This window comes from Periplaneta americana, chromosome 7 (assembly GCF_040183065.1).
Source record: "Periplaneta americana isolate PAMFEO1 chromosome 7, P.americana_PAMFEO1_priV1, whole genome shotgun sequence".
NCBI classification, from domain to species: domain Eukaryota; kingdom Metazoa; phylum Arthropoda; class Insecta; order Blattodea; family Blattidae; genus Periplaneta; species Periplaneta americana.
This window is the reverse complement of record NC_091123.1, coordinates 161,497,593-161,511,180: the sequence shown is the minus strand read 5'-3', so window position 1 is coordinate 161,511,180 and position 13,588 is coordinate 161,497,593. Positions and strand designations below refer to the sequence as shown.

Sequence of the window (13,588 nt, the reverse complement as noted above, 5' to 3'; positions counted from 1 at the left end):
ATTTTTTTTCTGAGAAAATCATGACAATTACAGAAAACGACATTACATTTTTTATTCAATAATTTATGCTCTACCACCAGTTTTTTTTTTTTTTGACAATTTATGTCGTTTAAATCCTGTATAAAAGTAAAGAGCTAATGATTTTGTGAGATTCTCCTGTTTCAGAATAATTATAAAATAAATTAATTATACTGCTTTATAAACAACTATACAAGTTGCATATTACAAGATAGTGTTCAATTCTTGTACACTCCTCAGTGCCTTCTATTGTGAATAAAACTCCACGACCGTCCTGCTCAGAGAGCAGGAATTACTTGATATGCAGCAATGTTTTGAATAAATGTACTAGAATATTCTCCCACCCTATCTCCCGAAGTGTACTGTAAAGAATGCTGTAATATACCTGGCGTTTTCATTGTTAAAATTGCGCTCTATATTTTCCACTAGCTTTCCTCTGGATGAATACTCGCAATATACTTAAAGAGACGTGAGCAGAATATTATAGAAACTGTTATAATTCATAACCTTACAAAGCTGGAATGGGAACTATGGAAACTTCTTCATTACTGCAGTGTGCACGATTCTTGTTTAATGTGGAAATAGACGACTGGCTGTGTGTATTCATTCATATGTGAACTAGGTTTCATAAAAGCAGACGGAGAAAAAGTATTCTATTTGGCATGAAATTCAAAATAAAATTAAGGCGTGAATGTATAATTCTGGTTTTCAAAATATTTAGCAAGAGGAAAAATATATAAAATATATGCATTATACCGCCACACAATAGTCATACAAAACTTGTGAAAAAGGACAATAAAGATATAAAATTAAATTCGAAACACGGATTTTGTACTCAGGCATTTTAGTAATTGCGTTTTGTCGATAGTAAAACAGCGAGTAGGTAGAAAAGAATGCTACTCGCGAACCAAACACGTGGGTTAGGAAGGACTTCAAAGGAACCTTACTGACTTACAAATGGCTTTTAAGGAACCCGAAGGTTCATTGCCGCCCTCACATAAGCCCGCCATCGGTCCCAATCCAGTGCAAGATTAATCCAATTTTTATCATCATATCCCATCTCCCTCAAATCCATTTTAATATTATCTTCCCATCTACGTCTTGGCCTCCTCGAAGGTCTTTTTCCCCCCAGGCCTCCTAACTAACACTCCATGTGCATTTCTGGATTTGCCCGTAGGTGTTACATGCCCTGCCCATCTCAAACGTCTGGATTTAATGTTCCTAATTATGTCAGTTGAAGAATACAATGCCTGAAGTTCTGCGTTGTGTAACTTTCTCCATTCTCCTGTAACTTCATCTTCTTAGCTCCAAATATTTTCCTAAGAACCTTATTCTCAAAGGAACCTAACTAGGGAAAACCTTGAAAGAAATGCCTGTCTTATAAGTTGGAGATTGTGGTTTTAGGCTTTAGTAAATTAACACAAGGAAAAGTCCATCCTGTGGAGTAACGGTTAGCATGTCTGACTGTGCAACGAGCTGGCCCCGTGTTCAAATCCTGGTTGGAACAAGTTACCTGGTTGGGATTTTTCTCTCAACCAATTGAAGCAAAATTGCTGGGCAATTTTTGGCGTTGGGACACATTTCGCCTTCATTAAATTAACTCCAGTTATTTTTTATTTATTTATTGATATTAAATGCTGGACAACAGCCATAGGCCAATAAAAGTCCAGCACAGTGATAAAAATAATGCAATAAAATGAACAACTGTGGTACACATTACATAATAGAGATAACAACAAAATAAATAACATAGATTACAGTGATTAGTTTACAAGAATTAATACTATAATATATTATGGAAAGGAGTTGATTCATACAAAAGTATTACCAATATGTGTAGAAAGATAATGCAATTAATATTAGCAAAATCATTGCCATGTACTAATACTTCTATACATTGAATGGATCGAAATCGCCTACATGTAAGTTAGCATGTTTAATACATCTGGAGACCGGCGAGGAAGATTTAGAATTTCTAATATAGAAGAGTTTGTGATGTCTCATGTCCTTCATAGGAATACGAAGGCTGACACTGTTTAAGAAAGATTGACAATTAATGACACCTTTAAGGACCTTGCATAAGAATAAGTAATCGAGATCATGACGTCTGGCATACAGGCTTCGACATTTAAATTGCTCGCATTTTTGATCATAGTTATACTCACAGTTATTAGGCAGGAATCGGTACGAACATAATGAAATAAATTTCCTTTGAATATTTTCCAGTTTTGCCGAATCAGAACTAGTAATAGAGTTCCAAACTACAGATGCATATTCGAGTTTCGATCTCACCACTAATGTATAGTATAGTTTTAAAAGAGAGTCAGGTGTTGAAAAAGAATAAGTAATTGTGTGTATTTATTCACACTGCAATGGGTATATACCCGGTGGCAGTGGTAACTAATTACACTCAATAATGACAATAATAAACTTGTTAATTAAAAATACACTTAATAATAATACCAATAATTAATACAAATAATTAATACTAACAATAATTTATAATAATAATAATAATAATAATAATAATAATAATAATAATAATAACAATTGGGAATATCCTAAATTAAATGAAGCACGATCACTTAAAATAACATTTAAAATAAATCTAATTTGTATCTTAAATCTAAGTTCGAACTAAAACCCACGAGTATGATATGTTCATATCTGCACAAGTGCCTTTCCACATTACACTCATTTCGCTGTCAATTCACTCACTGCACTGGAACTACGACACATTTCACTGATTCTATCCTGATTTCACTAACACTTCAAAAACATTTCACTGTTCAAATAATTTGCACTGCCACTATAAACCATAAAGCTTCCCTGACAGGAACACGTTTCACTGACACAACACACTTCACTGACACAATATAATTCTTCACTGATACAACACTTCAATAACAGAATATCACTTACATACTTTACATACTGTGTGTAATTATCGTCTATTAGTAAAGTCCTTAAGCCTACTTTAAATACGTTTTTGGTTGTTGGTAAAGCCTTTAGTAAGTCTGCAGGTAAAGCATTCTAGTCCCTGATAGTACGATTGAGAAAAGAAAACTTTCCAGTGTCCGTCGAATTATACCTAACATTCTTATTGCATGGTTATAAATATAATCAATGTGGTTGTGAAAATATAATTTGTCAATTAATACACCGAGGTCTCTAATACAATCTTTTCTGTTAATTAATACATTTTTTAGATGATAGTTATATTTTAGTGTAGAGGTTTTTCTTGAAAATGATATTACGTAAGTTTTGGATTCATTAATCATCATCCCATTATCAACTGATAATTGGTAACTGAATTAATGTCATCCTGAATAAATTGACAGTCGGCAACACTATTGATTTTTCGAAAAAAATTTAAGATCATCAGCGAATAATAGATAGTCAGAACTTATTCTTTTGCAAATGTCGTCAATGAAGATTAAAAATAGAAGAGGTCCTAAAGCTGAGCCCTGAGGTACACCACAAATAATATTAAATGGATCAGAGAGAGTATTCGAAATTCGTACACTAGATTGTCTATCGTGTAAATAATTTTCAAACCAGCTTACATAGCTTACCGATAGTCCTATATTATCTAATTTAGACAAAAGAATAGAATGTGGAATTACATGAAACTCCTTACTGAAATCAAAATATATTGCATCAGTTTGGCTCTGGGATTCAACAACTGGTACAATCTGATTCAAATAAGAGACAAACAGACACTTGCGCTGACTTGGCAACTTTAACAGCAACACCTGACTCAGTCAAAGCTTTGCTATATGAATTCCTAACTTCCTAATAATAATAATAATAATAATAATAATAATAATAATAATAATGATAATGATAATGATAATGATAGTGATAATACGGCCTTCTCTAAGGCCCGTAACACACTTGAAGAGTTTTCGCTAGCGAGAAATGTGTTGCGAGAAAGAGGCGAAGAGCCTTCCTCCACACACTTGGCGAGTTCTCGCTATCACAGATCACACCTCGCTATGATCATCTATGCACTGCCTTTATGCAGAAAGCATTTTTCTGATTATAGTAATCACTCGTTGGGGGAAATATTACAGGTTATGTATTTACGTATATTGTCGTACTTAAATATATAACCTGCAAGTATATTGTCGTATTTACAAATTGCGTACGAACGCTATGTTGAATCTGAGTATTCAGATGATGAGGAAATGGAGTTACATAATGAAAAAAAAAAGTAGGCCTAAAATTAAAGCCAGAAATATCTGAAAATCACATTGTATCTTACGAAAATAAGGGCGAGTTTTGGACACTGGTTTTGATTTGAATGATGATACGTTTAGGCGGTATTTCAGATTGAATGGACCTCAGTTTTTTGCTATTCATGATATGATAGAGGATTCTATGCTGTTCTGATTAAAATTACCATATGTAAACTGTTAAGACATAGCCTAGATACATTATTTCAAATGTTTAATTAATACTATTAAATCTCATCAAAATAAAATATAGACCTATTTATTTTCAGATAATCTGATATTTGTCTCCAGATTTCTTCTTTGAGTTTCGTGTTTTTATAGTTTTCATCCCGTGTATCATATAAATAGGCCTAAGGGTGATATCGTACAAGTTCGATAAGTTTCTGACTGCAATTATGAGACATCTTTCCTCATTTTCAAATAAAAACAATACAATTCATCGTCACCTGTGATATCTTTTTCTACATTCAATCGTCATAAAGAGTATAAATGTCAAACATCTTTGATAAATGTGTCAAGAAAATTCGCTGAACTACCGATTCCAGCGAGAAACTCGCGCAAGGTTTTTGCCTCGAACGAGAATCCCTTCCAGTGTGTGGACGTCCATTTGAATCCATGTTATCAACTTTTTAATTTTCTCGCAACGCATTTCTCGCTGGCGAAAACTCTGCAAGTGTGTTACGGGCCCAACACTCAACCACGAGTGAAACATTATGTGGATCGGTCCCGGTATAGCTCATTTGGTAAGAGCTAGTTCACTACTCTCTTCCTTAGTTCTTTCTCCAGAGGTCTGCACAAGATGCTCTTTTTTCTGTTAAAAGTTTCCTTTGTCATTGCTATCCTCTTGACTTCCTGACAGCAGCTTATGTTACTGCTTATAGTAGGCTACACCCCAAGTATTGAAGCCGTCCACTTGCTCTACTGCCTAATTTGTAATTCGCAAGATTACTTTCTTTATGTTTGTTCCTATGACCATGCTCTTCGTTTTATTTGCATTTATCTTCATTCCATACTGCTCACAGCTGTCATTTAACTCCAGTAGCATATCAGTTAATATCATCTCCTCTTCTGCTAACAACGCCGTATTATCAGCAAATCTTATACACTTTATTCTTAGTCTTCCTCCCATATTCTGAAAGCAGTTCTTCGCTAAATTCTCCAAGTAGATCTTGAACAGCGTAGGTGATAAAGGACATCCTTGACGCACTCCTCCTCAATTAAATTGCCCTCACTGATTAACTTTACAACTTCTTTACTGTGTTAACTTTTTTAGGAAATTAGTAAAGAAATTGTAAAGTTAATCATTGATTATAAAGTGTTAAAAGTGTATATAGAACAATGAATGAATTATTTTCTTTAGTTTATTACATATTTTGTATTACATTGTACATTATTTTATGTACAACCTGCATTATACAATGTAATATAATATTATATGCCGGTATTGCATCTGATACATTATTTCATATTATTATACACTGTAATATAGCCTGTATCCTACCATATCATATATCGTTTTCCATTGTATCGTGTAATGTCATGTTCATTGTGTTATATTGGATCATCTGTATAGCTCAGGCCTGCAAAACTCATAAGTAGGGGAAATATGACGTCAGCCTCACTCCACTTCTATTGGGGATGATCGACTTCCGCGTAGAGTTCTCTCGCCATCAAAGGCATGTAATTTTCAAAAAGGATTGTAATAAATTCAATTTTTTATAATGCGTTATCTCGTTTCAAGATTTATAATTATGCTAGATTTCCTGTCGGTAATTTCTTTGAGACTTCTTTGCACTTCACCTGCTTTAGATTTTCGAAAACTTTTCTCCTATCATCACCTACCGAAACATAAATTTATAGTATATAAGTAATGAAACTTGAAAGTCACTATTAATTTCAATTCAAATTGAACACAACGAGTGACGTCCTTAATTTTACAGTATATAAATAAATAATCAATATACAGTTCGTAATAAAGAACTTACCCGAAAGTTTGTGCATTCCATAATTCTTAATATGGGTTTTGTTGAAAATGTGGTTCAGTATTGAAATAATGAGTAGAACTAAATTGGATGGGACACTGTATACAAGCAATTGTTTCGTCTTCAACAACAAAAAATCATATTCCCATTACCTTTGGAAGTAGAAGCCTATTTCTTCACGGGTTTAGATTTTGCCATGTTCCAGTTCTATTTAAACTGCAGTACGCTTATCTATCTATCTATCTATCTATCTATCTATCTATCTATCTATCTATCTATCTATCTATCTATCTATCTATCTATCTATCTATCTATCTATCTATCTATCTATCTATCTATCTATCTATCTATCTATCTATCTATCTATCTATCTATCTATCTATCTATCTATCTATCTATCTATCTATCTATCTATCTATCTATCTATCTATCTATCTATCTATCTATCTATCTATCTATCTATCTATCTATCTATCTATCTATCTATCTATCTATCTATCTATCTATCTATCTATCTATCTATCTATCTATCTATCTATCTATCTATCTATCTATCTATCTATCTATCTATCTATCTATCTATCTATCTATCTATCTATCTATCCTATCCTATCCTATCCTATCCTATCCTATCCTATCCTATCCTATCCTATCCTATCCTATCCTATCCTATCTAATCTATCTAATCTATCCTATCTAATCTATCTAATCTATCCTATCTATCTATCTATCTATCTATCTATCTATCTATCTATCTATCTATCTATCTATCTATCTATCTATCTATCTATCTATCTATCTATCTATCTATCTATCTATCTATCTATCTATCTATCTATCTATCTATCTATCTATCTATCTATCTATCTATCCATCCGTCAATGTAATGTAATCGTATGTATGTATGTATGTTTTATTTGACTGGAGTGCGTTACAATGTTGAATTACAGTATTGACATCCAGCCATATAGCTATCACTTACTTATCAACGTACAATTTATTCATTGTCCTATTACTAGTAAAACCAGTTGAGACCAGTAATACAAGTTTTGTAAGAACAGGAATTAAAACTTTATTAATGCACGAAAAATCATAATAAATTCTTCAAATAAAGTAGGTAGTTGGTTTGTTGCCTGCAAGCAACATTTCGGACTTATTTCATTTTGGTAGAATACAGAGCACGGAAAGGCATGTCGGGGACTGCACTTAACTTATTTTACACAAAAAGTGGATTTAATCGCCTTTACTATTAATAGGACGATATATACATAGGTAGACTTTCTTACATTATATGCACACATACATTTTGAAATTTATTTTACATGTCTTTTAATTTATTTATTTCCCTCATTCATTTTTCTCTTACTTTCTAAAGGTATGTTCGTAAGGATTTTATTATCTATTCATTTGTAATTCTTGATAGCGTATTGTATACCTGCCGCCACGTTGATGCAGCCGACCGTAACTAGAACGTCATGACCGCACTAGAAAAGGTGAGTGGGGTAAGAAAGGGGAGTGAAGAGTTGCTCTGAGGAGCTAAAGTTCTGCAGGTCTGGTATAGCTTAAGGGCTTAAGAGTGTTCCGAGGCCGCGCTTGCTTTGGCGTGAGTTCGAATCCATCTCGTACTAATTACTTGGTTGAGTTTTTCTTAATTTCTTATTCCAGTTGTGAAGGGGATTCACAATTTGATTATCGGAAATTCGCTTAGGCCTTATCGGTCACTTCAAGAATTATTTGCAGTTGATAAAGCGTCATTAAATAATTGAAATGGTAATTCTTAGTGTTCTAAAATATAAACGAGCACTTAACATAAAAATTACTTATGATACAAGTGTTAAAAATGTCATTTTATTTTGTGAGTAGGGATGTTTGTGGAACGAGATCTCAGGACGAGTGTACGAACCCTACGAACAAAATAAAATCACTTTTAACATGTGTATCCTACACTATTTTTAGGCAGCCCTTCGTCCGTGCTAGTAAACGATCAATCCCCTCGAATTTTCAATTGCTGTATTTCCCCTCATTTTTAGAGTAGCCAATAGCTTTATCACATTGAAATCAGGCGAAGATATAGTTCAGTGGTAGAGCATTCGTTTGCAGATCCTGAGTTCCACGATTAAAACCCGGGCGCACCTTAAATGTTTATAATTATATTTCATTCTCAATTCTTTATAAAGACCTAGTTATAAAATATAGAGTAGTAGTTGAAACAATTTATATAATTTTTGTACGTTTATAAAAAAAATCATTTTCAAAAGTAGGCCTGCAACCGCTTTATTAATCAGTTGTGATTGCTGTTGTGTGCCGTCTGGTGGAAAACAATTTAAAATGGTCGAAAACAGTTGAAAATCAGTGTTAAAATACTTTTTCGCGCTCGAATAGCACTTTTCTCGCGATGCTATATCATAGTCACTTTTAAGACGCTAGTCTAGCGCTAAAAGTCTACACAAAAGAATTTCTGTCTAAAATAAAATATTGCAAGCCAGAAGTTTCGAAATTGTTATCACTTTGTCGTCTTCAAAAGATGTTTTACCTTTTAATGTTGTAATTGCTCGATTTTTATACAATTAATACAATTATTTCTTTATGTTTCAGGAATATCTGCAGCTTCTCTGAAGTCTTTGCTTCTTGTTTTCGTGTCCTTGGATTCATGCTGGTAAGTAGAGTCACATTGGAATTTTTGCGTAAGTGTAGTCTCACTGATGTTCTTTTTCCGTTTGATTTATAAAATTCACTAGAGTTCTATCTTTAATGACAGCAATAAGGAAATCGTCGCTGTAATAGGTGCAACCAACTGCCCGCCCCCAAATAATAATTGTATGAAATAAACTTACACCTCATTATTTTAAAATAATATCCAATGATGAACTTCTATATTGGCAACAGGCGTACATGATGTTTAATAGTATTAATTGGACGTATTCTGTGCATAATAATAACAATAGGCTATAATGTTTAATTTGCAAATGTTGAAACATATTTTTCCAACTATACGGGAAGCCACAAAATGTTTAACAACTCCATAATTAAAAAAGTAATTTCTGGACATTTTACAGAGTGCCATCATGAGGACCTGCTAGTACAGTGGTATCATACCAGGGACCTGTTTCATAAAAGTATAGTAAACAATTCTAGTAGCTTGCTATTGTAAATACAGATTTCTACCTAAGTTTATTTTCATGTTTTATAAAATTTTTACAAACTTAGCAAAATATTTCTTCTAGTAGACTATAAACAACTTCACAATACATATGAATACACCATGTAGTAGGAATACATTTAAATATAATAGGAGGCCATGATTACTACAACTAACATAAAACGTTCGTTGAATTCATAAGTATTTTCAAATATGTCAAACTCTGTCCTTGGCTTAAATCGTCTTTGTCTTCTGTATACCACAGCCGCTTCATCACTGTCAGTTGATTCTGAAAACTTTTTTGATAATTTTTTCCTTTTAATTAAATAATTGTACGCTAGTAATTAATTTTAGTCTACTGTGGAGTTGAGTAAGAAACTTTGGCATTTAACTAAAGTAATGAAAGTATTATGAAACACCTTCTTGTACACCTTAGCAAAAAACTAAACTAAATGAGAGTTTCTCTTAGTAGTCACTATGGTCATTATTTCATCCTGGTAGTTGCAAGAAAATTTAGTAAATAACATAGTAGGTTGAAATTTACTATAGTCCTTATAGGCCAGCTTCTGTCTGATGCTTTTCCAATTCACTGCGGGCTAAAGCAAGGTGATGCACTATGACCTTTACCTTTTAACTTCGCTCTAGAATATGCCATTAGGAAAGTTCAGGATAGCAGACAGGGTTTGGAATTGAACGGGTTACATCAGCTTCTTTTCTTTGCGGATGACGTGAATATGTTTGGAGAAAATCCACAAATGTTTAGGGAAAACACGGAAATTTTACTTGAAGCAAGTAACGCGATAGGTTTGGAAGTAAACCCCGAAAAGACGAAGTATATGATTATGTCTCGTGACCAGAATATTCTACGAAATGGAAATATAAAAATTGAAGATTTATCTTTCGATGCGGTGGAAAAATTCAAATACCTTGGAGCAACAGTAACAAACATAAATGACACTCGGGAAGAAATTAAACACAGAATAAATATGGGAAATGCGTGTTATTATTCGGTTGAGAAGCTTTTATAATCCAGTCTGCTGTCAAAAAATCTGAAAGTTAGAACTTATAAAACAGTTACCTTACCGGTTGTTCTGTATGGTTGCGAAACTTGGACTCACACTTTGAGAGAGGAACAGAGATTAAGAGTGTTTGAGAATAAGGTGCTTAGGAAAATATTTGGGGCTAAGAGGGATGAAGTTACAGGAGAATGGAGAAAGTTACACAATGCAGAACTGCATGCATTGTATTCTTCACCTGACATAATTAGGAACATTAAATCCAGACGTTTGAGATGGGCAGGGCATGTAGAACGTATGGGCGAATCCAGAAATGCATTTAGAGTGTTAGTTGGGAGGCCAGAGTGAAAAAGACCTTTGGGGAGACCGAGACGTAGATGGGAGGATATTAAAGTGGATTTGAGGGAGATGGGATATGATGATAGAGACTGGATTAATCTTCCATAGAATAGAGATCGATGGTGGGCTTATGTGAGGGCGGCAATGAACCTGCGGGTACCTTAAAAGCTCTTTTTAAGTAAGTAATTAAGTCGGTAAGGATGAAACCCAAGTAAAATTTATTGTATTAAACTTTTTTGTTTGAAATATCTCAAACAATAACCCCCTGAAATTAATGACATTATTTACTTTAACTCCGTACGTCCTGGGATAGAATACGGTCCTTAATAATTGTTTCACGACAAAATTTTGTTTAAAGAAAAATGCTACGAGATAAGAAATATAAGTAGTATTATGAATTTATCATCTTTCAGATTTGGTTCGCTGATTTCTTATTTTAGCAAGATGAAGGGTGTTTCGATCGGTCTGAAGATTACCGTCGCCTGTATCATCTAATCCATACCCTGTGTTCTCGTTGCCACTCCATCTTTTCCACTTTCCGCACCGCTGATCCCAGCACGTGTGTCGACGGTGACAACACACATCACTTCATCTCGACTGCGCACGGTTCACTGGACCTGAATTCCATAAAAGGCCATGATTCTCACCCTAACAGTGGCTAACCTCCTTTACCTCAGCGCGTGCACGGCGGAATTTCAGCTCTTTACAGTCATCTGTGCTTACATTTTATGGTGAAGACTAGTTCCGAGAAGAGAGATAACCCTTTATGTGTGAATAAGCGTTCAAATGTAGACTCTTTAAGGAAAAGGGTTGCTACAATTTCACCATGTCTTTGTATACGAAACTGTTCCACAAAAATGTCTGGGGAAACTGATGACTGAAAGTTATTATCTCTCCTTACATGGTGCCATATACAGGGTGATTCAGACCACCCGTAACAGTCGGAAACTAATGCATTAAAATTTTCGAGATAAAAATATTTATTACTAAAGCACATGAGAACTTTAACTTGAGCTTGATTTCATCAATCAATCTTAACAGGAAGTAGGGTCAGTGGCGTATCACTTTAAAATTTCAAATGGTAGTAGTGGTCAAATATGGTACCATTTGATAGAGCTCTTCAAAACAAACAACTTTCATAGGAAACGTTTTCAACAATTCCTACTCTTTCAATGAGAAAACGTACGAAAAGGTAATGTCATTAATACTGAGTAATGTTACGAAAAGAAAATGTAAACTAGATAAGTACATTTAATATTAACATAGTATACACGCACAATTACCTGGCTGTGTGTAGACCTGGTGGCCGGCAGGGGTGAATACAAGTAAACTACCCCTTACCCTTTTCGTATTTTAACATTTCTCAATATTGATGGCATTGTCTTTTCGTACGTTTTATCAACAGTAATCTCACTAGACGTTTTGATTTATCTAGAGAAAATCAAAACTCGAGTGGGATTTAATTGACTATTACACGATTAGAAGAAAGTATATAAAGATTAGAAGTAACGAAGTACTCCAATACAATAAAATATTAATTGACTTACGAAAATACAACTGTCTTCAAATGTATTATTGTACCATCTCAACATTACAAATATTAAGCTAGATGCATGCTAGATGGCAGTAGTGTCTTTATACAGACACTGTAATGATTACTATTCAATAAATCTGAATATTAAACAATCTCTGATACGTGACTATCTATAATATCATATAGCAGAAGTTCTTTTTATCCTCTCAGAGCAGAATTTATAACATAACCTAACAAATATACACAAGTGTTAGAAAAGTTTTAATTAACGACAATGACATAAAAAATAAACATGAATAATTTTAAGAGGAATAATTATTGAATGTACATTTTTCAAATTTGAATGTGGTTGGTGGTTCAATTGATGTTATATTGGACGTGTACATAATAGAAGTGGAACTCGTTGATTTAGGCCTACATGGTGTATTCAACTTATTCAGGATTTCCGAATGAATAATTTTAAAAGGAATAATTATTGAATGTACAATTTTCAAATTTGAATGTGGTTGGTGGTTCAATTGATGTTATATTGGACGTGTGCATAATAGAAGTGGAACTCGTTGATTTAGGCCTACATGGTGTATTCAACTTATTCAGGATTTCCGAATGGTGCTCTTCATTTATTTGTAAATCGGATTTCAGAAGATGCATTAGGTATGATCAGTGATTTTTATTAATTCATGTTCTTGAATGCCAATGCGAGTCATATTTGAAACTGCTGTGCATCGACTGGAGTGGTTTGTAATTTTATATATATTTTTGACGTCCAGACCAGCGCAGTTTCAAATGTTGGCAAACAAAGAAACAAATGCTAGGGACGCGATAAAATTAAACAAATGCTAGGGACGCGATAAAATTGTGCGATAAGCAGCCATGATTGGTTGAAATACGTCCTTTCGTACCGTTTTATTGGTCAAAAGTAGTATGACGTAGTAAGAGTGTAATAGTCATTGAAAAAGTAGGAATTAATAAAAACGTTTCCTATGAAAGTTGTTAGTTTTGAAGTGCTCTATCAAATAATACCAAATTTTACCGGACTCCCATTTGAAATTTTAAAGTGATATGCCACTGACGCTACTTTCTGTTAAGATTGATTGATGAAATCAAGCTCAAGTGAAAGTTCTCATGTGTTTTAGTTAAAAATATTTTGTATCGAAAGTTTTAATGCACTAGTATCCGAAATAAATGACTTAACGGTGGTTCGAATCAGCCATTGCTTTTCTGTACGTTTTCTCATTGAAAGAGTAGGAATTAATAAAAACGTTTCCTCTGAAAGTTGTTTGTTTTGAAGAGCTCTATCAACTGGTACCATATTTGACTAC

At 33.7% G+C, this 13,588-nt stretch overlaps 1 protein-coding gene across 1 annotated transcript in view; it reads left to right on the top strand.

Moving 5' to 3' along the window:
- LOC138703658 (GTP-binding protein Di-Ras1) overlaps window positions 1-13,588 on the top strand; it is a 1,052,070-nt gene that overhangs the window by 442,853 nt on the left and 595,629 nt on the right. The window contains exon 4 of the mRNA XM_069831720.1: window positions 8,834-8,894. The gene's annotated coding sequence lies outside the window, so the exon portion shown is untranslated. The remainder of the gene's footprint in view (window positions 1-8,833; window positions 8,895-13,588) is intronic.